This window comes from Dermochelys coriacea, chromosome 10 (assembly GCF_009764565.3).
Source record: "Dermochelys coriacea isolate rDerCor1 chromosome 10, rDerCor1.pri.v4, whole genome shotgun sequence".
Classification (NCBI taxonomy): Eukaryota; Metazoa; Chordata; order Testudines; family Dermochelyidae; genus Dermochelys; species Dermochelys coriacea.
Window position 1 is genome coordinate 36,452,339 of NC_050077.1, and position 25,164 is coordinate 36,477,502.

Consider the following 25,164-nt stretch of genomic DNA (forward strand, 5'->3'; position numbering starts at 1 on the left):
GTGCTGGTCTCTGGCGGCTTCAATTGCTCATCTCCAAGGGCCAGCCGCAGGTGACAGGCCAGGACCAACCCCCATCCCCCGGAAACTCTTCCCCTTCCCCTCTGTCACAGGTGCACAGGCTCAGCGCTCCGGAACTGCTCTGAATGAGGTTCAGGCAGGACCCTCTTGCAGCGTGACACCCCTCAGGGTTCACTCTGCCTAGAGCAGTCTCCTGCCTCTGACCTCAGCGCGCTCAGCGTCCTGCTCCATGCCATGAGTCCTCCACAGGGAGTCCCCTGGATGGGACACCTGGGGAAGCCTCCTCCCCCACCCCCCAGAGGGGCCGTGCACCCCACCCCCGCAGTCAGCAGTAACCTCAGCCAGCGGGTAACACAGATGGGTTATTAGTGGTCGTGGACACAGCATATTGCGGAGCTTGTTAGCACAGAAATTAGGAACATTCAGCAAAGTCCATCCTAACGGGAAGGCGGGGAACCCCAAGGCCACAGCTCTCCCCTCTCGAGTTCCCCAGCTGCCGACGGACCAGCTTCCAGCAGCCGAGCCTCAGTCATTCCCAGCTGCCCTCCTCCATTGTCTGACTCTTTCCCGGGCAAGCACGTCCCCTGGCCTACACCTCTGGCTTTGTTCTCCACCACCTCCAGCTGGCTCTCGCAGAGGATGGGCCCCAGCCCTAAGTTGCAAGGATACAGAGTGTCGTCCATTGTCTGTGCCCAGGCAGCCAGCCGGCAGTCACACCTGCCTGCTAGGGGTCTCTGCAACGATCACACACCCTTATCCCACCACCAGTATACTTGAGTAACACACCAGGGAAACTGAGTCACACACTTTATTCAGACAAAATTTTAAAAACATTCCCACTTCATCACACCCTCCCACCAGACAGACCAGAACCGGCTGGGACATCTCCCCCTTCTCTCCCCTCCCCCAGAGAGGCCAGGACTTCTCCCCCCTTCCCTCCCCAATAGAGACCGGGACTGGCTGGGACATCTACCCCCTTCCCTCCTACCAGAGAGGCCAGGACCAGCCAGGACATCTACCCTCTTCCCTCCCTCCAGACAGACCAGGCCAGGCCGGGCCATCTCCCCCTTCCTTCTCACCAGAGAGACCGGAACCGGCCGGGATGTCTCCCCACTCTCCTCCCCTCCCCTCCCAACAGAGAGACTGGCACTGTGAATGTGTAGTAGAGTCCAGGGCCAAGGGGAGTGGGCTGCCCTGCCCCACTTTGTTGTGGTCCTGGCAGGAGCCAGTAACCCCAGGGAGGCGATGGCCTGGGTGATGGGCTGGTGATGTATCCCAGCCCAAAATCCTTTTGAAGAAATGGCACCTGACTCCAGGCACGCACCTTTTCAATATCCCCTGAAGGGTGGGAAGTTTAATAGAGCCACAGATAAACTACACAGACATTGCTATGGACTGTACAGGTGAGCCAGAGTCTCCACAGAATCTCATCTCCCCCTGCAGAGCAAGGCTGGGGGCACACAGGGTGTCCCTCATACCCCTTGCTCTCCTAGATCCAGCCCCACTGAGCAGAGGCCACTGTCAAGCTTCCTGCACTGCATCTCTAACCCAGCACAGGCATCAACCCACCCCTGGTGACAGCTCTTGCCTGTGTCCTGATGTATATTGCACAGTACACAGCACCCCCCAGGAAGAAGCAATGGGTTTGTAGGCAGCACTCTCTTGCCTTCAGCCTGCCCCAAGCACACTCACCTACCATCCAGCAACTGCTCTGGGGGTGGCTGAGCCTTCTACTGCCAGGTGCTCTCTCATCAGGGTTCAGTCACCCACACAACAGTGGGCACCAGACACCCCCTCGATAGCCATGTCATGTGGGGGCACCAAAGCCCCTTCTTGTCCAAATGGGTAAATGCCAGATCTCTGGAATGCTCTGGTACCTTGCGCCTGGCTGTGTGTCCCATGCTGTGTCCATGAACCCTGCCTCTGTGGTTGACCAAAGGCTATGTAACAAGGGAGCAGTATGCTTTCCAGCAGCCATATTCCTGTGTCCCTTGTGCTAGGCAGACCATGGGAACAGAAGTGCCACGAATAGGCAGACCACGGGCCAAAGCCAGACTGCCAGACGCTTTTGAATGGACTGTGAAATCTTTCTACGTACTTATTATCATTATGATTGTTATTATTTTTTAAAAATTTTCTCTGGAGTGTGGACCTTGACTATACCTTGACCAACAAATTTGGACCTTGACAAAAAATAATTGACTACCCCTGCCCTACTCAGTTCGGGAAGGCCATCTGCTCAAAGCCAGCCAGTATTTCAGGGCCCTTAGTACTTGCCACCACCTGTGGGCAAACCGCAGGAATAATCACCTCCCAAACTTCCATCGCGACACCAACGGTTGGCTTGTCACCACCAAACTGACCAGCCACCGATCTGCAGCAGTCAGGGGCGGCCAGCTTCCATTTGGCAATGGCTACCCGTTTCTGGACTGGTATGGCCTCCCTGCATTCTGGGGCTCAAGGTTTGGGCAAGCTCCTCACATGTTTACTGACTTGGTGGGCTAAAAACACTTCCACACATGGGCCGAGGACAGGCAAGTTCTCCTACAAGACATTACAAAATAGTTCAGAGAGTGGCTTGGTTTCAAAATTGCCGGTTATGGGGAATCTGCCACCATCGTTGGCTGTTAAAAATGTGTGCCTTATTTCCAGTCTGAATTTGTCTGGCTCCAAATTCCAAAGATTGGATCTTGTTAGACCTTTGCCTGCTAGATTGAAGAACCCATTATAAAATTTCTACTTCAAAGTAGGTACTTAGAAACTACAATCAAGTCACCCTTCATCAAGTTGGCTTGATGGCTCATCTTAAGTGATCACTCTCCTTACAGTGTGTATGATAAAACCCATTGTTTCATGTTCTCTGTGTGTGTATATAAATCTCCCCACTGTATTTTCCACCAAATGCATCCGATGTATGGTCAACCAAGCTCACAAAAGCTTATGCTCAAATAAATTTGTTAGTCTCTAAGGTGCCACAAGTACTCCTTTTCTTTTTGCGAATACAGACTAACATGGCTGCTACTCTGAAACCCTTCATCAAGTTAACCTTCTCTTTGCTAAGCTAAAGAGACAGAGTTCCTTAAGTCTCACTGTAAGGCAGGTTTTCCGATCCTTTCATCATTCTCTGAATCTCTCCAATGTTTCTAAATCCTCTTGAACTGTGGGCACCAGAACTGGACACAGGATTCCAGCAGCAGTCACACCAATGCCAAACACAGAAGTGAAATAACTGCTCTGTTCCTACTCAAGGTTCCCCTGTTTATACATCCAAAGATCACATTAGCCCTTTTGGCACAGTGTCACATTGGCAGTTCACATTCAGCTGATTGTCAAAGATGATCTCCAAGTCTTTTTCAGAGTCACTGCTTCCCAGGATAACCCCCCCCACCCCATCCAGTAAGCGTGGCCTGCGTTCTTTGTTCCTCACTGTACATTTATATTTGGCCATATTAAAACATACATTGTTTGCTTGTGCCTCATTTACCAAGTGATCCAGTCCGCTCTGTATAGGGTGACCGATTTTATGGGGACAGTCCTGATATTTGGGGCTTTATCTTATATAGGCTCCTATTTCCCCCACCCCCGTCCCGATTTTTCACACTTGCTAGTTGGTCACCCTAGCTCTGTATCAGTGACCTGTCCTCTTCATTATTTACCATTCCTCCAATGTTTGTTTTGTCTGCAAACTTTATCAGTGATGATTTTTTGTCTTCTTCCAAGTCATCAATAAAAATGTTAAACAGCGTAGGGCCAAGCTCCGATCCCTGTGGGAGCCCACTGGAGAAATACCCATTAATGAGGAATCCCTGTTTACAGTTACCTTTCAAGACCTGTCACCCAGCCAGTTTTTAATCCATTTAGTGGGTGCCAACATGTTAATTTTGAACTGTTCTAGTTTCTTCATCAAAATGTTGTGTGTTAACAAGTCAAATGCTGCACAAAATTCTAAGTATTACATCAACACTATTACCTTTATCAACCAAATGTGTAAACACATCAAAAAAAGATATCAGGTTAATTTGAGTGGATCTATTTTCTATAAACCCATGCTATTGGCATTGATTATATTACCCTCCTTTACTTCTTTATTGATTAAGTTGGGTATCTACCATTCCATTATTTTGCCTGGGATCAAAGCCAGTCTGACAGGCCTACAATTACCCAGGGCATCCTATTTACCCTTTTAAAATACTGGCACAACATTAGCTTTCTTCCAGTCCTCTGGAACTTCCGCAGTGTACTAAGACTTATCGAAAATCAGCATTAATGGGTGAGCCAGCTCCTTGGCCAACTCTTTTAAAACTCCTAGATGCAAGTTATCTGGATCTGCTGCTTTAAAAGTAGCTGCTGTTAACATCCTCCTTAGTCACTGTTGGAATAGAAAGTATTTCTCACCATCATATAACATGAATACATCATCTGACATTTTCCCAAATGGAAAACAAAAATATTTATTGAATGCTTTGGCCTTCTCTACATTATTATTGTCAGCTCTACCATTTCCACCTAGTAAAGGACAAATACCATTGTTAGGTTTCCTTTTGTTCTGAATATTCTTTAAATGTGTTTTTATTGTCCTTAACTCGGCTGGCCATAGATAATCTCCTTGTGTTGTTTTGCTTCCCTTCACAATTTTCTACAATTCCTAGCGTTTAATTTATATTTTCCCCCATATGTTACATATTGTATTTTTTTATAGCTGCTTTCACATCTCCTCTAAGCCAGGTTGTTTGGGGTTTTTTCACCTGTGTAGCCTTCTTTCCAGCTTGGAGAATGTTGGCTTTTTGGGCATCTACTACAATGTTCTTATACAACTTCAAAATATGATTTACAATTTTCTAATTAAATCCTTTCCTCCAGTTCATTTGACTCATCACTGTTTTCAGCTTTGTGAAACTGGCTCTTTTAAAGCACACGTGTAGATATAATGCTGGTTTGGACATTATTCTGTTTGCACATGACAAATGTAATCAAGTCATGATCACTGGCACCTAAGCAATGATCAATAAGCCCAAGATGCTGCTCCTTAACAATATAATCAAATAAAATAATAATAAGACCCAGCTCTTATCTAGTGATTGTCATCACTAGACCTCAAAGTGTTTTACAAAGGTCAATAACATTATCCCCTATTTACCGATAGGGAAATTGAGGCAGAGAGCGGGGCAGTGACTTGCCCAAGGTCACCCAGCAGGACAGTGATGCAGCCAGGAATCCTTCTCCTCTGGTTTCCATCCCAATGTCCCCTGCTACATGATTCCCAAGCAATTAATCACTTCAGGAATGTGTTCCCTTCCCCCGAGCCCACAACTCACAGCTGACCCCACATGCCTCAAATGGCTTGTGATGCAGAACGTGTCTGGTGGGACGGGGCCCGGTGGGCCCAGAGGACGCGGATCTGCTGGTTTCTATCCGGCGGGGTGTCTCTGATGCAACATCAGCTGTGACACCCCCCACAGTCAGTGCACAGATGGGGTTTCTCTCTGTGCAGTACCAGAGGGTGCCCACCGCTTTGCTTGCTCTCCAGTCAGGATTCCCAGGTGAGGACTCTCGAGTTGGAGACACAATCCCGTCATCATCTGGAATAAAGAGGCTGTCTGGGCACAAGCCATCCCATAGGGGTGAGAGACAGGGAACCTCTGGAATAGGAACTGCACATAGGTGTGTCACACTGTCACTAATAACCACTGCTCCCAGGGCATGAACCCCAGAGCTAAATGCACAACATCCATCTGCAGAGGGGAGGAGATGGGAGAGGGCAGCTAGGAAAGGGAAGGCGACAGAGTGTGGGGGCTGCAGGGGTCGCTCTCTCTTTGGATCCCTAAGATCCTTTCTGGCTCAGTCACTAGCCACTGGACTGAATGCAGGATTCTCCAGAGGACGTTCTCTGGCCTGGGTGATTGAGGAGGCCAGACTGGATGAGCGTAATGGTCCCTTCTGGCCTCAGGACTCTATGTTTATGTTTTGTTTTATGGCTCCAGAACTCTCTGGTACTCAGGAGGTGAATTTCCCCAGGCAAAAAAGGGCTGCTCAGAGCCATGGCAAACACTGCACATCGAAGCTGAGACCTGCCTCTGCAGAGCTCACGAGAGGAGGCAGAGCTGGGGACGCTTGCACCACTTTCCCAGGGTCCCAACATTTAATTTCACTCGTTGATGGGTTCAGAGGTGAACCCATCTCATCTTTATCTCATCCCGCACCTGTGTAGATGCCTCTCAGGATCTCTGGTTCCTCAAAGCCCTGGGCAGCTGGGTCATAGGGCTCCTCGCCTTGCTCCAGGCAGGAGATGATGTCAGGCTTGTGAATGGGAAACCCTGCTCATTGGAAAGTCAACAGGTCAGGTCCCAGCCTGCCAAATGTCCCAGCATTCATTGTTCCATTATTTTAACCCCAGCCACCCTTCTCGTGTTCAAAAGGATGTGGGATCTGCACAGCTGGGGAAATACCAAGGAAGCCTTCTGGGGAGGCGAAGTGTCTAGAAGGGGAGTTAATGTGCCCCTGTTAAGACACCAGCACCTCTGTTAAATGCCAATGGACCCTCTATCTCCAACTCAGAGGGCTAAAGCCAATCCCTGCACTGCCACTACTGTTGTCCCCCCCACCCCCCGAGGGGCAAGTTATGACGGGGGGCACAAGCTAAAGAGGAGGACATGTGACCACCCCACGTGTCTCCCCTGCTGAATGACACCCCCACCCTGCTCAGCCCCTGTCCCCAGCTGTTGGGGTGGCAGCAGGCTGCCCCCGCCCAGGCCTTACTGTGGGATCAGGGGCCGAGTGAGCTGAAGTCCCTTCTCCTCCCTCTCCCGCAGCTTTCTCAGGCAGATGCTGCTCTGCCCTGCTTCCTGCCTGGCTGTCAGGGAGAGCAGCCAATTTAGCCAAAGGTACGGGGGTAGGGGAGGCACAGGGAGAGAAGGTCAGTGATGAGCTGCCAGAAGCTGAAGAATCGGTTCCTTCAGTCGCTCCGGGTCTTTGGCAACACTGAAGGGCCGCCGCTGAAGTGCCGCTGAAGACCAGAGCGACTGAAGGACCCACCGCCGAAGTGCCACCAAAGGACCGCACGGCCGTCGGGTGAGTAGAAATTCTCAGGGGAGCCTCCTCAGCCGAGAGCTCAGGAGGGATGGACAGGACTGTCCCGTGGGCTGCATGTGGGCTGCGGGCTGGAGTTTGCCCCCTTTAACAACCGGTTCTAAACTGGCTTCAAAATTTAACAACCGGTTCACGCGAACTGGTGCGAACCGGCTCCAGCTCACCACTGGAGAAGGTAGAGCCTCTCTCCCTCCCCACCCCCAGGCAGATCAATCGGGGGGGCACTTGATCCCCCCCATAGTCCTCCACGCATCGCCTCTGCAACATGGCTGACACATGGTGCACGTCGGGTCAATGGACACTGCTATGAAGCGTTCCGGCTCTGGCACATGGCGCACATGCGCACCCACTTTTGGAATCCAGATAGGGACAACACATCTCGAGGAACCTCCAGTTACAGTAAGTAACCTCCTCTTACAAATTAGATGATCTCAATATAATTCCCAGTGGTTGCTTCCCTATGTTATGCATAATATTAAACCATAATATTATTGGGTCTGACTTGCAATGTCTGCTTAGAATACACCCTGTAGAGGGAATAAATATTTCAAGTGTGGACCGAGGTTTGTTAATGACACTGTCTGAGGACACTGTGTGTAATAGCAGGTGGCGCTGCAGATCAGGATTGAGAGGAACGGCATGGCTGCATGGTTGAAATATGCACATTCTCTTTCCATATCTAGGGTTGCCAGGTGTCTGGTTTTTAACCGGACTGTTTTAACTGTTGAAAAGGGCCCCTGGTGGCTCTGGCCAGCACCATCGACCAGGCCATTAAAAGTCTGGTCAGCGGTGCTGTGGGGCTAAGGCAGGCTAGTCCCTACCTGTCCTGGGGCACCATGCTTTGTGCTGGAAGGGCCAGGAGATCTGGCTCCTAGGAAGGGGGGCCATGAGACGGCCACAGGGCTCCGCACACTGCCCGAGCTGGGGGGAGCATGCCTGTGGGCAAGAGCAGCGTGCACCGCAGAGCCTCCTGCCCCTGCCCTTGCCTAGGTGCCGGACCTGCTGGCTGCTTTCAGGACAATCTGTGGAACCAGGAGAGGCAGGGAGCCTGCCTTAGACCCGCAGCATCGCTGCCCCAACCCCGAGCCCCAACCCCCTGACCCAGCCCTGAGCCTCCCCAAACCCATAGCCCCCTCCTGCACCCCAAACCTCTCATCCTTGGCCCCATCCCAGAGCCTGCACCCTCAGCCTAGAGCCCTTAACCCCTCCTGCACCCTAACCCCTTGCCTCAGCCCTGATCTGCCCTCCAAACTCCTGAATCCCAGCCTGGAGCACCCTCTTGCACTCCAAACCCCACAGACCCACCTCAGAGCCCACACCCCCAGCTCAGAGCCTGTACCTCTCCTGCATCCCAACCCCCCTGCTCCAGTCCAGTGTCCTCTCCCACACCCTGAACCCCTCATCCCCAGCCCCACCTGAGAGCCCTCACCCCCTCGCAAGCCCCAACCCCCTGCCTCAACCCGCAGCCCCCTCCCATATTCCAAATCCCTCAGCCTCATCTCCCAGCCAGGAGCCCCCTCCTATACCCCCAGCCCCCCAAAACCTGCCGAGATCAGCCCCACCCCAGAGCCTGCACCCCCCAGCCAGGGCCCTCACCCCCTCCCACACCCCAACCCCCTGCCCCAGCCCAGTGAAAGTGAGTGAGAGTGGGGTAGAGCGAGCCATTGAGGGAGGGGGAATGTAGTGGGTGGGGCAGCAGGGATGGGGCAGGGCCGCAGGGAAGGGGCAGGGCTAGGGTGTTCGGTTTTGTTCAGTAAGAAAGCTGGCAACCCTATATTATATCTAGCTTTCAGTCCCTCTCTTTCAAAAGAAACAACTTTTCCTGAAAATATACAAAAAGAGATCGAAAACACACATCCATCACTTATCACACATCCATCCAGCTTTTACTCCGAGGTCAATGCATCAAATTACCACCAGGTGGCATCAGACCCACAGGTGATTGCAGAATCCTGTTCCCCCCCCCCCCCCCCCCAAATTTGGACTGATTTTAGTGCAAATGGTGACCAATAGCAAGGGGCACTAGTATTTTACCTACAAAAGCCCAGATCCTCCAAGGCACCTAACTCCCATTGGTTTTAATGGAAGTTAAGAGCCTAATAACCTTTGAGGAGCTGGGCCAAAGTGCCCAATTCTGCAATTCTTGCTTATGTTTCATTCAGATGTAAGTAAGCTCGCTAACTTTAGTGGGAACACTACCATGAATATGTACTATCCAGGGTGAATAAGGGACACAGAATCAGGCTTTTTGTCATGAAACAGATTACTGCAGTGCTTCCCAAAGTGTGGGGCATGCACCACCGGGGTTCCCAAACTTTTTTTGCTGGGTCCCCCTTTAAAAATATTCAGGCTGTTATGATCTGCTCCGCTCCCCAAGACCATACCACCCTTACTTCTGTTCTCCTCTCGACAGCAGCATTGCATTCTAGTTTCAGAGTTGGGCGGCTGGAAAGCGGTGGCTGCTGGCAGCAGAAGTAAGATTGGCATTGTATGGTATTGCCACCCTTACTTCTGTGCTGCTGCTGGCAGTGGTGCTGCCTTCGGAGCTGGGAACCCGGCCAGCTGCCACCTCTCTCCATCTGCCCAGCTCTGAAGGCAGAGCAGAAGTAAAGGTGGCAATACCGTGACCCCCCTGTACAATAGGCTTGTGACTCCCTTTTGGGTTGGGACCCCCAGTTTGAGAAACAGACTAGCCAGAGCAGGGATGAGCAGTGGGATGGGCAGACCTTTAACAATACATGGTAGGGCTAGAGGGGCTGCAATTAATTCATTTTCCTGAAGTTGGGGGTGGGGGAGAGGGGCCCTCAGCTTTCAAAAACAATCCTAGGTTATTGGTTTGAATCCATACTAGGTTGATTGGCATTGAATGGCTGTTTGTGACTCATGTGAAATCAGTCTGTAGTCTCAGTCCAGTCCCTTACTGGACACGTGTCAATGGAACCATCATCTCACTCAACCCAAGGAGGTAATGAGCTAAGGAGATTAAACTCCTCTCCCCCACTTGAAGGTTCACTCCAGGTCAGGGTTTGAGGCACACTGAACAAGCTGGCAATGCCTGTGCTGCTCTTGTTCTGTGGGCGAATGCAGGAGTTTAGTTTCTGGGCACTTTTCACTAGCACTAAAGCCACTTGGAATAAAGACCACCCATGTTAACATCTGCTGAAGAAAACAGGAAATGGAGTAATTCTCCCCCATAGAATAGCTGATTCACTTCAAACTCCTGCTAAAATAAGCACAATGTAAAGAAGTAATTAAAGAGCAGCAATCCATAACAAAAAAAAAAAAGTACACTTGTGTGGGTGGAAAAAGCCTGGAATAGTACCAACCAAGTCCTAATTGGAGAAATAATTACACAGTGAAGACAGACAGCAGTCTTTTATCTGCCAGACAAGCAACAGCTGTCCTAGAGAAGAGCCAAAGGTTCTTAGCCCAGCGAGGCTTTATGGATAACCCTGGAGGCACTCACAGATCGGATAAACCTCAGTTTCATTTATATACCAGGACTATACCTTTTATAAAAAGTGTGTTCCAAGCTGCTTTGCTTAGTTAGGTGAGGTGTCCTTAAGGCACATCTGCCAAAAAAGGAGCATTGCAATTGGCACTCATTAATAGGAAACTGTGACAGCATTGGATGGCCCAGTGGTCCTTTCTTCTACCCCGAACAAAGTGAACCGTAAACTTGCTTTTGCTCACATTAGCAATCATTTGTCCTACGGAACACTGACAACCAGTGCTCTGGTCAGGACAGCTTGTCCTCACTGGAATCAGATCTTTCTGACTTCAGAATTTAGAGCTCAAGGGGGTTTGGGGCTCGTAAGGTCTTGTTGCCACTTGGATGCCCTCATTTCCTGAGGGGAGAATGGTATGGGTAGAAAGCGTGATCCTTGCCTGCACACCCCATCTCCTGGGAGGCTAACAGACAGGTCCCCGCCTGTGGATGTGTTATGCTTATAAGAAGCACACGGGATCTTTTTCAGGGGAAAAGGCAATACACCACGTTTATTGGAGATTCAATTAGCATATGTATTCAATCACAAAACACACACACACACTGTCCCACCAGTCAATGTTATAGTTACCAGTCCAGAGTCTGGATCAATCTAGTGGCCAGCTAGGTTGATCACGGATAGGTAGGAGCTGGGTTCTGTCAGTCGCAACACGATGCTCTGGGGAAGTCTTGGCAGGACGAACCCAAAGTTTCATGGCAAGGCACCCTGATTATATATTGATTTTCCTTCATTGTGACCAATGAATTTTGCACCATCATGCTGTAATCAATTGTTGTTTGATGAGTGCTTGTTTTCTTAAATTGTCCTTCTCATCCTTTATCTTGTTCTTTCATCGAGTCTCTCAGGGAGTTACCCCATGCTGGTTTGATCACAGCTATCTTGTCCCATTGATAGGTGCCTGTCTCATCTTTAGAGTCGCCAATCTGCCTTCCTCTGATATTTCAATAGGGGCGTGTTGCAACCTCCTGAAGCCCTTGCGTCTGTCTCCGGTTCCTTCCTAGAACATCTAGTTCAGTGATGGCCTTCACACTTATCTCTTAACATTCATTCCTCATTCATACACAAAACAGAATTGATTTACACAGATCATTTTGAATAGGAACATCAATACAAAAGAAAAACAATCATTGCATTCTTTTACTTATTTTAAAATACTAAACCTACAACAAAGTGGTACCCTAGAAGGTCTGTTGCCGGCTTGAAATCAGCCCAGACACAAAGATTCTGGCTGATGCATCTCCACCAATGGCACATTAGGCCATTCCTTTCTGCTATTCAAAAAGGGTAGCTGGAAGGATACGGTCAAATCATACATCAATACATTTAACACGTTACATTATTATCTTATTATTCTTTATTCTTCATTCTAAATTATACAAAATACAATCATAAAATCTTACTACATGTCCCCCTTTTGACCCCTCAAGAACAATTCTCGAGTGGGTCATATTTTATACAACTGGTTGTAATTTAACAAACATTCTTTTTGCCCAACAACACATACAACACATTCCTAGCAAGCAAACACAGGATAATATTAACACAACCAGCAATGGGTGAAACATAATAGACAATATGCCTTTAGAGGTTGGCGACCAGCCTGTAAAAACATCTTACCACTGACAGCCTGTCTGAAAAAGACCTAGCAATTTTTAGCATGTCTGCATTTGCATGTAATATTTGAATGACACGCTTCCCTATATCCCTCTGTGTCTGTTGTAAAAACTGAGTCATGTTTGTTTCTGACAGCAAATGATCAATTAGATCATGCCAATCCAGGCCAACAGAGAAATTAACTGGGGTGGTGATTATAGTGCTCTGTGCTTCTTCTATCTTTGGTAAATAGTATGTCTGATTGCTAGTATATAATACATGGGCGTTACATTTACATTCATCCACTGGGGGGTTGGCTAATACTTGTATCCTCCCAGAATGCTGTTTCCCAGGATGTATAACACATACACATTGTCCGTTGTACAAAATACGTCACATTTTCTAGTTTGTCCCATAGACATGTTCCCAATGATGTGTCCTTGCTGCATGGTTCTGTGGTGACAGGTAGGGACAAACACACCCACTTCTGAGGGCTCCATTCCATGCACCCTTGGACGTCCAATAATTTCTCCTCTTTCCCAGCCCACTGACCCATAACCCAGGGTAGCCAAAAGGTTCCCATGGTCATTTTGGGAGCGCCCACTTTCCATATTTTTGTCTCCACAGATTGGTGGTGAGCAATTTTAACAATAATTTCACCTAATAACAAATCAGGCTTACCCATGCTGGAAACCTATTGCATCCATTCATTTGTAGATGTCAAACAAGGACCTCTTCCATTGTTTTAAAAGATGCATTAATACCCGAACATTCTCAGATATTACTCAAAACTTTTTGTGTTCAAGTGATGCTCAACTAAGAATTTGCATCTCGGTACATCCTATGGTCAAAGCGGTTTTATTTCCTAACTCTACTTGTTGTTTATACAGCAGCCAGGAGGTGGTGTTCAGCCACCGCTACATATTCCATGTTGCTTTGAGGTTTCCCAGACTTATTTGTACCAAAGCCACAGTATTATATGCCTGCTTGTGAATGAAACTATCTTGCAGTTGTGACAAGGAACTTAACTTATTCTTAATTACCTCCAGGTCTATAGTATTCATAATTCTTGCTCCAAAACCAACTCCTCCTAATATGGTGTCTACTACATCTCATTTTGCTCGGCCATTGGAGTGTTGATGTGTTTTTATCCAGGCCGTTATAATAGGAAGGGAGTAGGGTGAACATTTAGGTTCCAATTTTTGAATGCATAGTCCCTGGTCCAGGTTCTGATGCATGTGTCCGGGAACCATAGGTTCAATTTATTATGGGATATTGAACCTTATCCCACAATAACTGTTAGTATTGTAGGTTTCAGAGTAGCAGCCGTGTTAGTCTGTATTCACAAAAAGAAAAGGAGTACTTGTGGCACCTTAGAGACTAACAAATTTATTAGAGCATAAGCTTTCGTGAGCTACAGCTCACTTCATCGGATGCATTTGGTGGAAAAAACAGAGGAGAGATTTATATACACATACACAGAGAACATGAACAATGGGTTTATCATACACACTGTAAGGAGAGTGATCACTTAAGATAAGCCATCACCAACAGCGAGGGGGCGGGGGGGAAAAGGAGGAAAACCTTTCATGGTGACAAGCAGGTAGGCTAATTCCAGCAGTTAACAAGAATATCAGAGGAACAGTGGGGGGTGGGGTGGGACGGAGAAATACCATGGGGAAATAGTTTTACTTTGTGTATGACTCATCCATTCCCAGTCTCTATTCAAGCCTAAGTTAATTGTATCCAGTTTGCAAATTAATTCCAATTCAGCAGTCTCTCGTTGAAGTCTGTTTTGAAGCTTTTTTGTTGAAGTATAGCCACTCTTAGGTCTGTGATCGAGTGACCAGAGAGATTGAAGTGTTCTCCAACTGGTTTTTGAATGTTATAATTCTTGACGTCTGATTTGTGTCCATTCATTCTTTTACGTAGAGACTGTCCAGTTTGGCCAATGTACATGGCAGAGGGACATTGCTGGCACATGATCGCATATATCACATTGGTAGATGCGCAGGTGAACGAGCCTCTGATAGTGTGGCTGATGTGATTAGGCCCTATGATGGTATCCCCTGAATAGATATGTGGACAGAGTTGGCAACGGGCTTTGTTGCAAGGATAGGTTCCTGGGTTAGTGGTTCTGTTGTGTGGTGTGTGGTTGCTGGTGAGTATTTGCTTCAGATTGGGGGCTGTCTGTAAGCAAGGACTGGTCTGTCTCCCAGATCTGAGAGAGCGATGGCTCGTCCTTCAGGATAGGTTGTAGATCCTTGATGATGCGTTGGAGAGGTTTTAGTTGGGGGCTGAAGGTGATGGCTAGTGGCGTTCTGTTGTTTTCTTTGTTGGGCCTGTCCTGTAGTAGGTGACTTCTGGGTACTCTTCTGGCTCTGTCAATCTGTTTCTTCACTTCAGCAGGTGGGTATTGTAGTTGTAGGAATGCATGATAGAGATCTTGTAGGTGTTTGTCTCTGTCTGAGGGGTTGGAGCAAATGCGGTTATATCGTAGCGCTTGGCTGTAGACAATGGATCGAGTGGTATGATCTGGATGAAAGCTAGAGGCATGTAGGTAGGAATAGCGGTCAGTAGGTTTCCGATATAGGGTGGTGTTTATGTGACCATCGCTTATTAGCACCGTAGTGTCCAGGAAGTGGATCTCTTGTGTGGACTGGTCCAGGCTGAGGTTGATGGTGGGATGGAAATTGTTGAAATCACGGTGGAATTCCTCAAGAGCTTCTTTTCCATGGGTCCAGATGATGAAGATGTCATCAATGTAGCGCAAGTAGAGTAGGGGCATTAGGGGACGAGAGCTGAGGAAGCGTTGTTCTAAGTCAGCCATAAAAATGTTGGCATACTGTGGGGCCATGCGGGTACCCATCGCAGTGCCGCTGATTTGAAGGTATACATTGTCACCAATGTGAAATAGTTATGGGTCAGGACAAAGTCACAAAGTTCTGCCACCAGGTTAGCCGTGACAGTATCGGGGATACTGTTCCTGACGGCTCGTAGTCCATCTTTGTGTGGAATGTTGGTGTAGAGGGCTTCTACATCCATAGTGGCTAGGATGGTGTTTTTAGGAAGATCACCAATGGACTGTAGTTTCCTCAGGAAATCGTGGGTGTCTCGAAGATAGCTGGGAGTGCTGGTAACGAAGGGCTTGAGGAGGGAGTCTACATAGCCAGACAATCCTGCTGTCAGGGTGCCAATGCCTGAGATGATGGGGCGTCCAGGATTTCCAGGTTTATGGATCTTGGGTAGCAGATAGAATACCCCAGGTCGGGGCTCCAGGGGTGTGTCTGTGCGGATTTGTTCTTGTGCTTTTTCAGGGAGTTTCTTGAGCAAATGCTGTATTTTTTTTGGTAACTCTCAGTGGGATCAGAGGGTAATGGCTTGTAGAAAGTGGTGTTGGAGAGCTGCCTAGTAGCCTCTTGTTCATACTCCGACCTATTCATGATGACGACAGCACCTCCTTGTCAGCCTTTTTGATTATGATGTCAGAGTTGTTTCTGAGGCTGTGGATGGCACTGTGTTCTGCATGGCTGAAGTTATGGGGTAAGCGATGCTGCTTTTCCACAATTTCAGCTCGTGCACGTCGGCTGAAGCAGTCTATGTAGAAATCCAGGCTGCTGTTTCGACCTTCAGCCCCACCCCACCCCCCACTGTTCCTCTGATATTCTTGTTAACTGCTGGAATTAGCCTACCTGCTTGTCACCATGAAAGGTTTCCTCCTTTCCCCCCCCTGCTGTTGGTGATGGCTTATCTTAAGTGATCACTCTCCTTACAGTGTGTATGATAAACCCATTGTTTCATATTCTCTGTGTATGTGTATATAAATCTCTCCTCTGTTTTTTCCACCAAATGCATCCGATGAAGTGAGCTGTAGCTCACGAAAGCTTATGCTCTAATAAATTTGTTAGTCTCTAAGGTGCCACAAGTACTCCTTTTCTTTTTGTTAGTATTGTCTCTGTCTTAACAGGCTTATCCCACTGATATAGTAATCATGGGTAGCTGGAACTCCAGGTGGTATCCCCTCTATTTTAACCTCTATTTCCCAGTGGTTTGGCATTCCTGTGGTGTTTATAAGGTGAACCTTAAGTTCTACTTCCCATTCCCAGGCATAACATTGATATTTCCTAAGGGTTTTAAGATTTGGCTAGTATTTTTATCATACCATTCAATGAGGATCACTGGATCATGGGTAGGAATCCATGATTGGTTGGCAGGGAGTGAATTATTTTTTAAATATTGGCTTATGAGGTGGGCTGCATCTTCTCCCATGATAACTCTAATTATCTGGGCACTGAAAGTTCCCAGAAGCAGGTAAAGCCAGACCTTACACTGGAGTCTCATTTTCTGTGGATTAAAATTGTGGTAGTTAAGCAGCGCCTTGTGCTCAGGTTCTGGAATGTTCTTTTCTGCAAATAATTCATAGATCATTATTTATGGAAACGGTTTAATTTGTGAAACATGGACCCATTTCAGTTTTCCATCTTTTTCAGTACGGTATACCAATGGGCTAAGGCAGTCCACTATGGAGTAAGAGCCTATCCATTTCGATTCCCTTTTCCCCATTTTAAGGTATGTGACTTGGTCCCGTTTCCCACAGGGCTGCCTTTGTGGGACTTGGTTTCTGAATTTTGTTGTTCATGTGTTCAGTGGCCTGATTAACCCTATACTGGAGGGTGGTTTTATCTTCTTGTAACTGTTTGAGCCATTGAAAATAATCATGCTGGGTTATATTAGAGCTTTCTTCTTGATCCTGTACCAGGCAACTAGGATCAATCATTAGGCGCATTGAATGTCCGAACAGAATTTGAAAGGGTTGAATTTTTGTCCTTACTCTATTACTGCTGCGGATGGCAGCCAAAATCAGAGGCAGTTTATCCGGCCAATCTTTTCCTGTGTGATTTACTACCTGCCGGAGCACTTCCTTAATAGTGCGATTCATGCACTCTACTTGGCCTGAAGACTGAGGCTGTTATGGTATATGGAGCTTTTGTTTAATTCCCCAGGCTTGTATCATTGTTGTAAAAATTTCTCCTACAAAGGCTCCCCCATTATCAGAATCTATTATTTTGTGGGTGTCGTATCTACATACTACCTCATTAAAAAACTTTTTGGCCACTACCCTGGTGCTATTGTCTTTAGTAGGAAATGCCTCCATCCATCCTGAAGAGGAATCAGTTATCACCAATAAATACTGGAATCCTTCCTTACTCCTTGGCAATTTATCAATAAAATCAATTTGAACCCTGTGCCATGGCCCAAGCCTTCATTGGTGCATCTTGGGTTGCAGGACGAACCTTGTCCTGAGCTCACAACACACAGTTTCACACCCATGTTTTAACATAATCTTCCATACACTCCCATTCTGCTACTTGCTTTAGCCTTCTTAAAGTCCCTTCCCACTCCTTCATGCATAAACTGATGGGCTACATTAAGTAACTCCTGTCTTTCTAGTTTTCCTGTAACGGTTAGGGCGGTCTGTAGTGCCATCTGTTGGCTCAGATGTGTCAGCACAGACATTCCTTTTCTGTCTTCTGGTTACAACTGCTATGTCATGCTGTCGGGCTATTGTTCCAGGTGTCCGATTATTATTATTCCAGGTGGCCTCCATACCCATTCCTCTACTGTGTGCCTTTACATGTCGCACCATTAAGTGTTTAGGGTCCATTTCCATTCCTCTGAATATGCTTTCCCTCTGCTGCTTTCCACCTGTTCCTATACTAATCTTGTATCCAAAACTGTATCCCCTTCACACAAAAATCACTGTCAGCATAAATATACACAGGCTGTGGGGAATTTTCATATTGCCTTAAAATCTGATAAATTGCATGGAGCTCAGCATGCTGAGCCGATCCATGGTCTGAATAACTTCCTCTTCTAAGTTAATGGCAGCGTATTTTACACATCTTTTCCCTTTCACTACCATTGCACGGTATCTAATTCTGCCAGTGGGGGTGCCTCTACCAAGGCAATTCTTTACTCCAGAGTGACCTCTGGACATTCATGTCAGTTCCCTTTTTCAATTAGGGCATGTGTTAGCATGTCCGGCTTGGACACTGTTTCTGTGGTCACCCCTCTGTTAACTAAAATAAGCGTCCATTGAGCCATTCGGGTGTTTGAGACTTTACCTCCCATCAATCTCCCTGATAAAATGTACTTGAGAGGAGTGTGGGTGCTTTGGATAGTAATAGAGGCCATTCCTGTAAGGGGCTCAAAAGACTGTACTGCCCAGACAGCTGCTAGACACTCATGTTCACAGAGATCAAAATTTATTTCTGCTCCTTGAAATTTCTTGGATTCATATGCTACCGGCACTAGCTTTCCCTCTTCATTTTTGTAATGGTGTGGCAGCCAAGACCATGTTATTAGCTACAAAACAAAAAACAAAAGGCTGTGATTCATCAGGGAAACGCAGGACTGAGGCTGTGAGAGCCTTCTGTTTTAGCAGGGTTAAAGCCGAGTCCTGCTCTTTTCCCCATTTCCATTTTGTCTTTTTCTTTAGCAGTTTCCACAATGTTATTTCAGCATATTTATAAATTTGTGGTCTAAGAAAATTGAATCCTCCTAGCAGAACACTTAAAGAGTGGGCATCGGTAGGGGACAGCATTTCTACCAGTGCCCTTACCTTCCTTTGATCTACCTGTCTCCCTTCTTGTCCAATGACTAAGCCCAGGTAGTACCCTGAGGTAGCACCAAATGAGCCTTGTCTAAGGCTACTTTGAACCCCATTTCCTGAATTAGTGCCAAAACTTTTTCCGTTAGTGTTTGAGTTTGCTCCTCAGTTTCCCCAATATCAAAATGTCATCTACATATGAAAACACAAAAGGCCTTTCTTGTGATCTCAACTGGTCCAGTATATCCACAACATACCGATGGGCAATAGCTGGGCTGTTGTGATATCCCTGGGGCAACCGACAAATGGTCCATTGTTGCTCCTTTATTGTAAAGGCAAACCGATCTTGTGAGTCCGGATGTAGGGGTATGGCAAAGAAACAGTAGGCCAAATCAATAACTGAGAAATATTTAGATGTGGCTTGCACTTTTTGTATGACAATAGGGGCCATAGGAATGGTGCCCTTATTGATTCTTCTATAATCAATTGTTAAATGCCAGGATTGGCCATCTGCCTTTAGCACTGGCCATGCTGGGGAGTTAAAGGGTGAATTCATTTTTTGAATGAGCCCCTGTTCTAATTCCTGGATGATTTGCACCAATTGGGCCTCTGCCTCTCTCAGTAAGAGTATTGTTTTTGGGGAGGCACAAAGCCCCCAACAATCATAACACAAGCATTGATTTTACTGCAATCTGTTTTCTTTTGAGTCTGTACTGAGGGGAAAGTTCAAGCGCCACTTTTCAGCTTGTTGAACTGTAAGTGCGGCTACTGGTCTCTCTCCCCCTTTTTGTTAATATGACATCCTGACCGATTTTTCCTGAATGGGGAGGGGGAATTTCTAACTTCGAAAGAGTACCTCTAGACATATTGATCACCACATTGTTTTTGAACAACCAGTCGGATCTCAGAATAATTTCATCAACCATATCAGGAGTTTGGATCAAATCCCCTAATGTCTCAAACCCTTGCAACCGAAAAGGGGACTTGGGTACATTTCCACTCGAGACTAGGTTTCCCTTGAAAGGATTTCAGAGCTACCTGTTTTAATATTTTTCCTGCTTTTGGGATTGTTCTGATTAAGAATACAGTGACTCCTGTATCTATTAAAGCTAGTGTAGGGGTATATCCACCCTGCTAAATGTACACATATGGTCGTCCCTTGGGATCCCAGGAGACCTTGCCTATGAACCTCCACCTTTGTGCCCGTACTGGTGGTGCCGGTTCCTCGTTCAGTGGACCCCTCTATTCTTTCCCCGGAAAAGGGAGTGGGTCTAGAAAGAATTGCATCGAGGAAGAGGGTGGTACATTAGGAGTTATGCTAGCCATCTCTTTTGGTGGGATTTGCAAACTCATGGCTTCCCTGACTAGTTCTAGTGTAGGGGCCCTGTTCCACTGTCCTTGCTCCGACCCTTCTGTCAGGGAAAACGATATAGATAAGTTACATACAAACTATCTAGGTATATACACTCCTGATCGTAGAAGTGCCGGTCCATAAGGGGGAGGATTAGAGTCCACACTCCTACCCGTCTGTCGGGGAAAAATTGCATAGCTGAATATACTCTCAGTTGTAGCAGGATAGAGCCCAAAAGGTAGGGGGCTTAGCGTTTTCCTCTCCTACTCTGTCAAGCAGAGTTTTGAGTGGGTATGGACTTTTGTGTTTTGTAAGTCCCAGCACAAGTGTGGGCACAGAAGAGTTATAAAGGTAAAAGAGAGTCATAAAGAAATATGTTTAGGATAAAGGAGTCTCCTAAGGACAAAACTCAAGAAGAGCAGAAAAAATTGCCATTCATACAGGAAATGACTCCTTTTAAGACAATTTTGCAAAACTTTGGGCAGAGCCCATAGACTGAACAAGCATTAGCTAATATCCATACTATAGCTGATTTGGAAGATATTTTGCCAATCTATCTGTTCTTCTACAGGTCATCAACCTTGATAAAAAGAGACTTGGCTCCAATTTTGGCTATTCTGTGGGAAGCATGCAATGAGGCATGCCTTTGCTTGGTTAGCTGCCAAGAGGAAAACGCTGCACTACATGAGAAACTGGGTGTATCTGAACGAGAAACTGCTAAATGGAAAATACTGGCCACTGGGGACCAAAGCCAGTTAGACATTCTCAAAGATAGTCTAAGAGAAATTAAAATAAAAGAGAGGGGATTATCTGAACTAATAGAGGAAAAACATAAAATACAAAAGGAGAATCAGGTTTTACATGGAATTATAAAGAAATTAATGATAGAACAAGGTAGAGCCCCTGCCCATCACAACAACTGTGAACCTATTATTAAGCATCTTAAAACAAAATTGGGATTTGCCACCGGCCAAGTAGCAGCTCTGATGGCAGGAGAATGTGACCAAGCCCAGTATGGTGAGATCTCTGAATGGGAGGGAGAATGGAACCCTAGTGAAGCTTGGAATGGAGATATATGGGATGAGCCCCAGGGATTGGAACCTATTGAACAAAATCCTATTGCAGCAATACACCGAACTACAGTCACAACACCCACAGAGGGAGGGGGAAGTACAACTGTCACCACTGTCCCTGTATCAGCCACTGACTTAGAAGCCATGGCTGATAGTTTGGGACCCCTAAAAAAGGACAATTTCTCCCCCAGATGGTATTCTAATGCATTTTTGCTCGCAATAAGTGAACAGCTGAACGCCCTTGAAGTCCGCTTCTTGATGGGCATCTGCACGGCTTCAGAGATTCGGGGGGGGTCCTAGATAGCATTAAAGTCGACGAGAACAATAGCATATTGACTCTAATTGGACTTTTTGGAGAGAAAATAGGCAGGCGCAATTTTATAGCACAAGCTGTAGTCACAACCCAAGAGCCCAATGAAGACCCCGAGAATTATTTAACCCAATGGGATCTGATGCAGATAATGGCCTGCTTAACACTGTTGGACAATGCCACAGTGCTGGAGATGGATTCTTCACTGGAGGTGTATCTCTTCTTCACCTCAGAGCAAGGTCCAGTGTCTTCATTTCCCCCCTCTATCACAAGAGTGGTAGATTCCTTAACTTTCCATTCCACCCCTCCAAATGATTCTGGAAGGCCATGCCCTTCTCCCTCACCCACCAAACAGGGCCAAGTCTGCATAGCCACTGGCTCTCCCTGCTAGTGATGTGGGAAGAAGTATCTACCCCGCAGTGGGAATAGATCCTGACTTGCTACCTGCCCACAGAGCAACCCCCAGCTGCTACAAGTCCTTCAATCTCAGAGTCACCCTGAAACACCATGAGAGTGGCTTATAGAAATAAAGGCATTAACAGCCCAATTGTGGTTAAAGTACAGTTCAGAATGATTAATTAATCACATTTATATTTGTTATCTCTTTTGCTCTTTACACAAGAGCAAGAACATGAAAAAACCACATGGGCCCAGCTGGGTCCCAAAACAGACATGTTTACTAACTACATACAATTCTGAGCATCACTAGAGGGTTCCAAACTATTTAAAGGGATACTCTTCTATTCCTAAACACTCCAAGATTGATTAAACATACCCACTCAGTCATTTAATGCTGCATGTAGGATTGTTTCATTCGTGCAATTAAGGAGCATGTTGTCTGGGAGGAAGGAAAGTCAGAATGACAAGTGTGTACACATTTCAAATTTCCAATATATTTCCACTTTATTTTCTCCTCCAAATAAGAGCAGCATTGTTATTAATAGTCACCTTGCCAAGTTTGTGAATTGTTATATTTGATATGAGATGCCTATGTAATTTAGGAACCACAGGCGAGGGAGGAAAATGTGTTTTCAATAGAATTTTAAATGGAAGGAGAGCTGCTGAGGAGGAGAGACAAAGAAACGCTCATTGTAGACGGCAGGAACTGTCGAGAAGACACTTGAACTAATCTTCACCAGCCTGTGCAAGGATGGAGAAGAGGCTGGATGCTGGGTTAGTGGTGGGAACTGAAAGCAGAAGAGAGAGAGAGAAAGAGAGAAAGAGCAAGAGCCATGGGCTAAGCTCAGATGTCTACAGTGGGTAATTTTGACCTAGATCTGGACTTAAATGGAAGCCAGTGGAACTGTTTGAGGAATGGACTTGTGATTATGCTTTACATGTGAGGAGATGGACAATAGAATTCTGCACATTTTGGAGTGGGAAGGCCCCAGGGAGGCTACAGAGAAGGGAGTTGCATCAGTCAAGGCAAGAAGAGATACCAATACAGAGAGACACGAGGCTACAGGGGAGTTGAGGAACTGCCATACACACTCATTTTTGCTTGACATTATTTATATTCTCTAAAGAATGCTAATCTGGGCACAGCTATGTGTTGGTACTAACCCTCCTGATACATAGGGAAACATCACGTATCGAGCACCAAACGTGTGTAACGTGCTTCACAGGGCAAGGAAGAGAATAAATCCTTCAAGGAGCCTGCACATTAAATATTATGGGGACAAGATTCACTGTCGGATTGTGCCAATACTTGACAGCTCTCCAGGCCAACACTTCTTTTCTGGTGAGTTCAGCAGTTATGACAGAAGTTACTATCCCATTTAAAGAAAAAAAGGATGAAGTCTCTAGCCCATATGGTGGCAAAGAACTTCTGATTGTGGCTCAGTGTCAACTGTCCTCACTGACCCTGCAGCCAGAGAGCCGGAAATAATGGTTCTAGAAAAGAGGTGGGAACTGCTGCTATTCAGCAAAACAGGTATTCACTCTGAAGCCTAATGACTACACTAACTATGTAGACATCGTTCAACATTTTATTGCTAAACACATTAGCTGAAATGTGTGATTACTCTGGGATTGTGAGTAATGCATGAATAGAATATCACCACACTTCTTGCTTTCCCCACATCCAGTTCCTGACAGAATGAGAGAGATTAGGTGTGTTCAATGTACTGAGCCTGAGCAAGGTTATATGAGCAATAAACCTTGGCGGGAAGAGAAGCTTGTTTGTGTCTGAAACCCTGGCTGTCTCATTGTTCGGAGTTTTTTGTTTCCTATCTGTGTGAAAAGCTTTGGTTCTGCTGTGAAATGCTACTGTAATTTAACTTGCATTGCTCTCCCTCTTTGTGTAAATATTTATCTGCACCCTACTCTCCCAGCCTGGTTTGGAAAGACTTGCCAGAGGATTTCAGCAGTAACCAGAAATTTTCTTAGGGTATGTCTACACTACGCAGCTTTTAGTTACATGGCTCTGCTGCTACAGCCATGCTGCTAAAAGGCATGCGGTGTAGTGTCTGTTTGTCAGCAGGAGAGAGCTTTCATGCTGACAAAAAACTTCCACCCACAACAAGCAGCACTAGCATTGTTGGCAGGAGAGCGCTTCTGCTGACAAAATGTTGGTCACACCGGTGCTTGTTGTCGACAAAACTTTTGGCTTTCGGGGTTTTGTGTTTTTTTTTAATATTCTTGTAACGATGCTGTCTTTGGTGGCACACTTCTGAGAGTATCAATTCAGGACAAATTGCTTAGAGCATGGCAGTTACAGCCCAAGTCTGGGGTTTCTCCACTTCTAAGGCCCACTAAACCAGCCAGACAAAGAGGATTTTGCTTTTACCCCACTGGCTAACCTTAAGTCACACAAGCAATTCCCCTAGACACTCCATTTTCCTAGTATCACCACCAGTGTCACTTGTTATGAGGATGAATGGTTATGAAAACCAATACCTCAGTAAAAGAAAAAGGGTTCTCTCAATCCCAAAGGACCAAGCCCTAGACCCAGGTCAATACACAAGTCAGATCTTACCCACAAATCATGCTGTTGCCAATATTTTAGAACAGGGGTCAGCAACCTTTCAGAAGTGGAGTGCTGAGTCTTCATTTATTCACTCTAATTTAAGGTTTCGCGTGCCAGTAATACATTTTTATGTTTTTAGCAGGTCTCTTTCTATGAGTCTTTAATATATAACTAAACTGTTGTTGTATGTAAAGTAAATAAGGTTTTTAAAATGTTTAAGAAGCTTCATTTAAAATTAAATTAAAATGCAGAGCCCCCCGGACTGGTGGCCAGGACCTGGGCAGTGTGAGTGCCATGGAAAATCAGCTTGTGCACTACCTTTGGCATGCATGCCATAGGTTGTCTACCCCTGCTTTAGAATCTAAAATCTAAAGGTTTATTCATAAAAGAAAGAAATATAGATGAGAGCTAGAATTGGTTAAATGGAATCAATTACATACAGTAATGGCAAAGTTCTTGGTTCAGGCTTGTAGCAGCGATGGAATAAACTGCAGGTTCAAGTCAAGTCTCTGGAATACATCCACAGCTGGGATGGGTCATTCAGTCCTTTGTTCAGAGCTTCAGTTTTCAGCATGGTTCCTCCAGAGCTCAGAAGCAGGATTGAGGACCAGATGGAGGGGTTTCCAGGGCCTTTCATATTCTCTGC

General features: G+C 46.4%; 1 long non-coding RNA gene across 1 annotated transcript; it reads right to left on the minus strand.

Annotated features, from left to right (window-relative positions):
* Positions 1-2,961: 2,961 nt before the first annotated feature.
* Positions 2,962-11,574, minus strand: LOC122456030. Its single transcript, XR_006274639.1, has 3 exons — positions 11,318-11,574; positions 11,001-11,008; positions 2,962-3,002 (listed from the first exon to the last, which is right to left on the minus strand). It is a non-coding gene; the product is annotated as an uncharacterized LOC122456030 (long non-coding RNA).
* Positions 11,575-25,164: the final 13,590 nt, after the last annotated feature.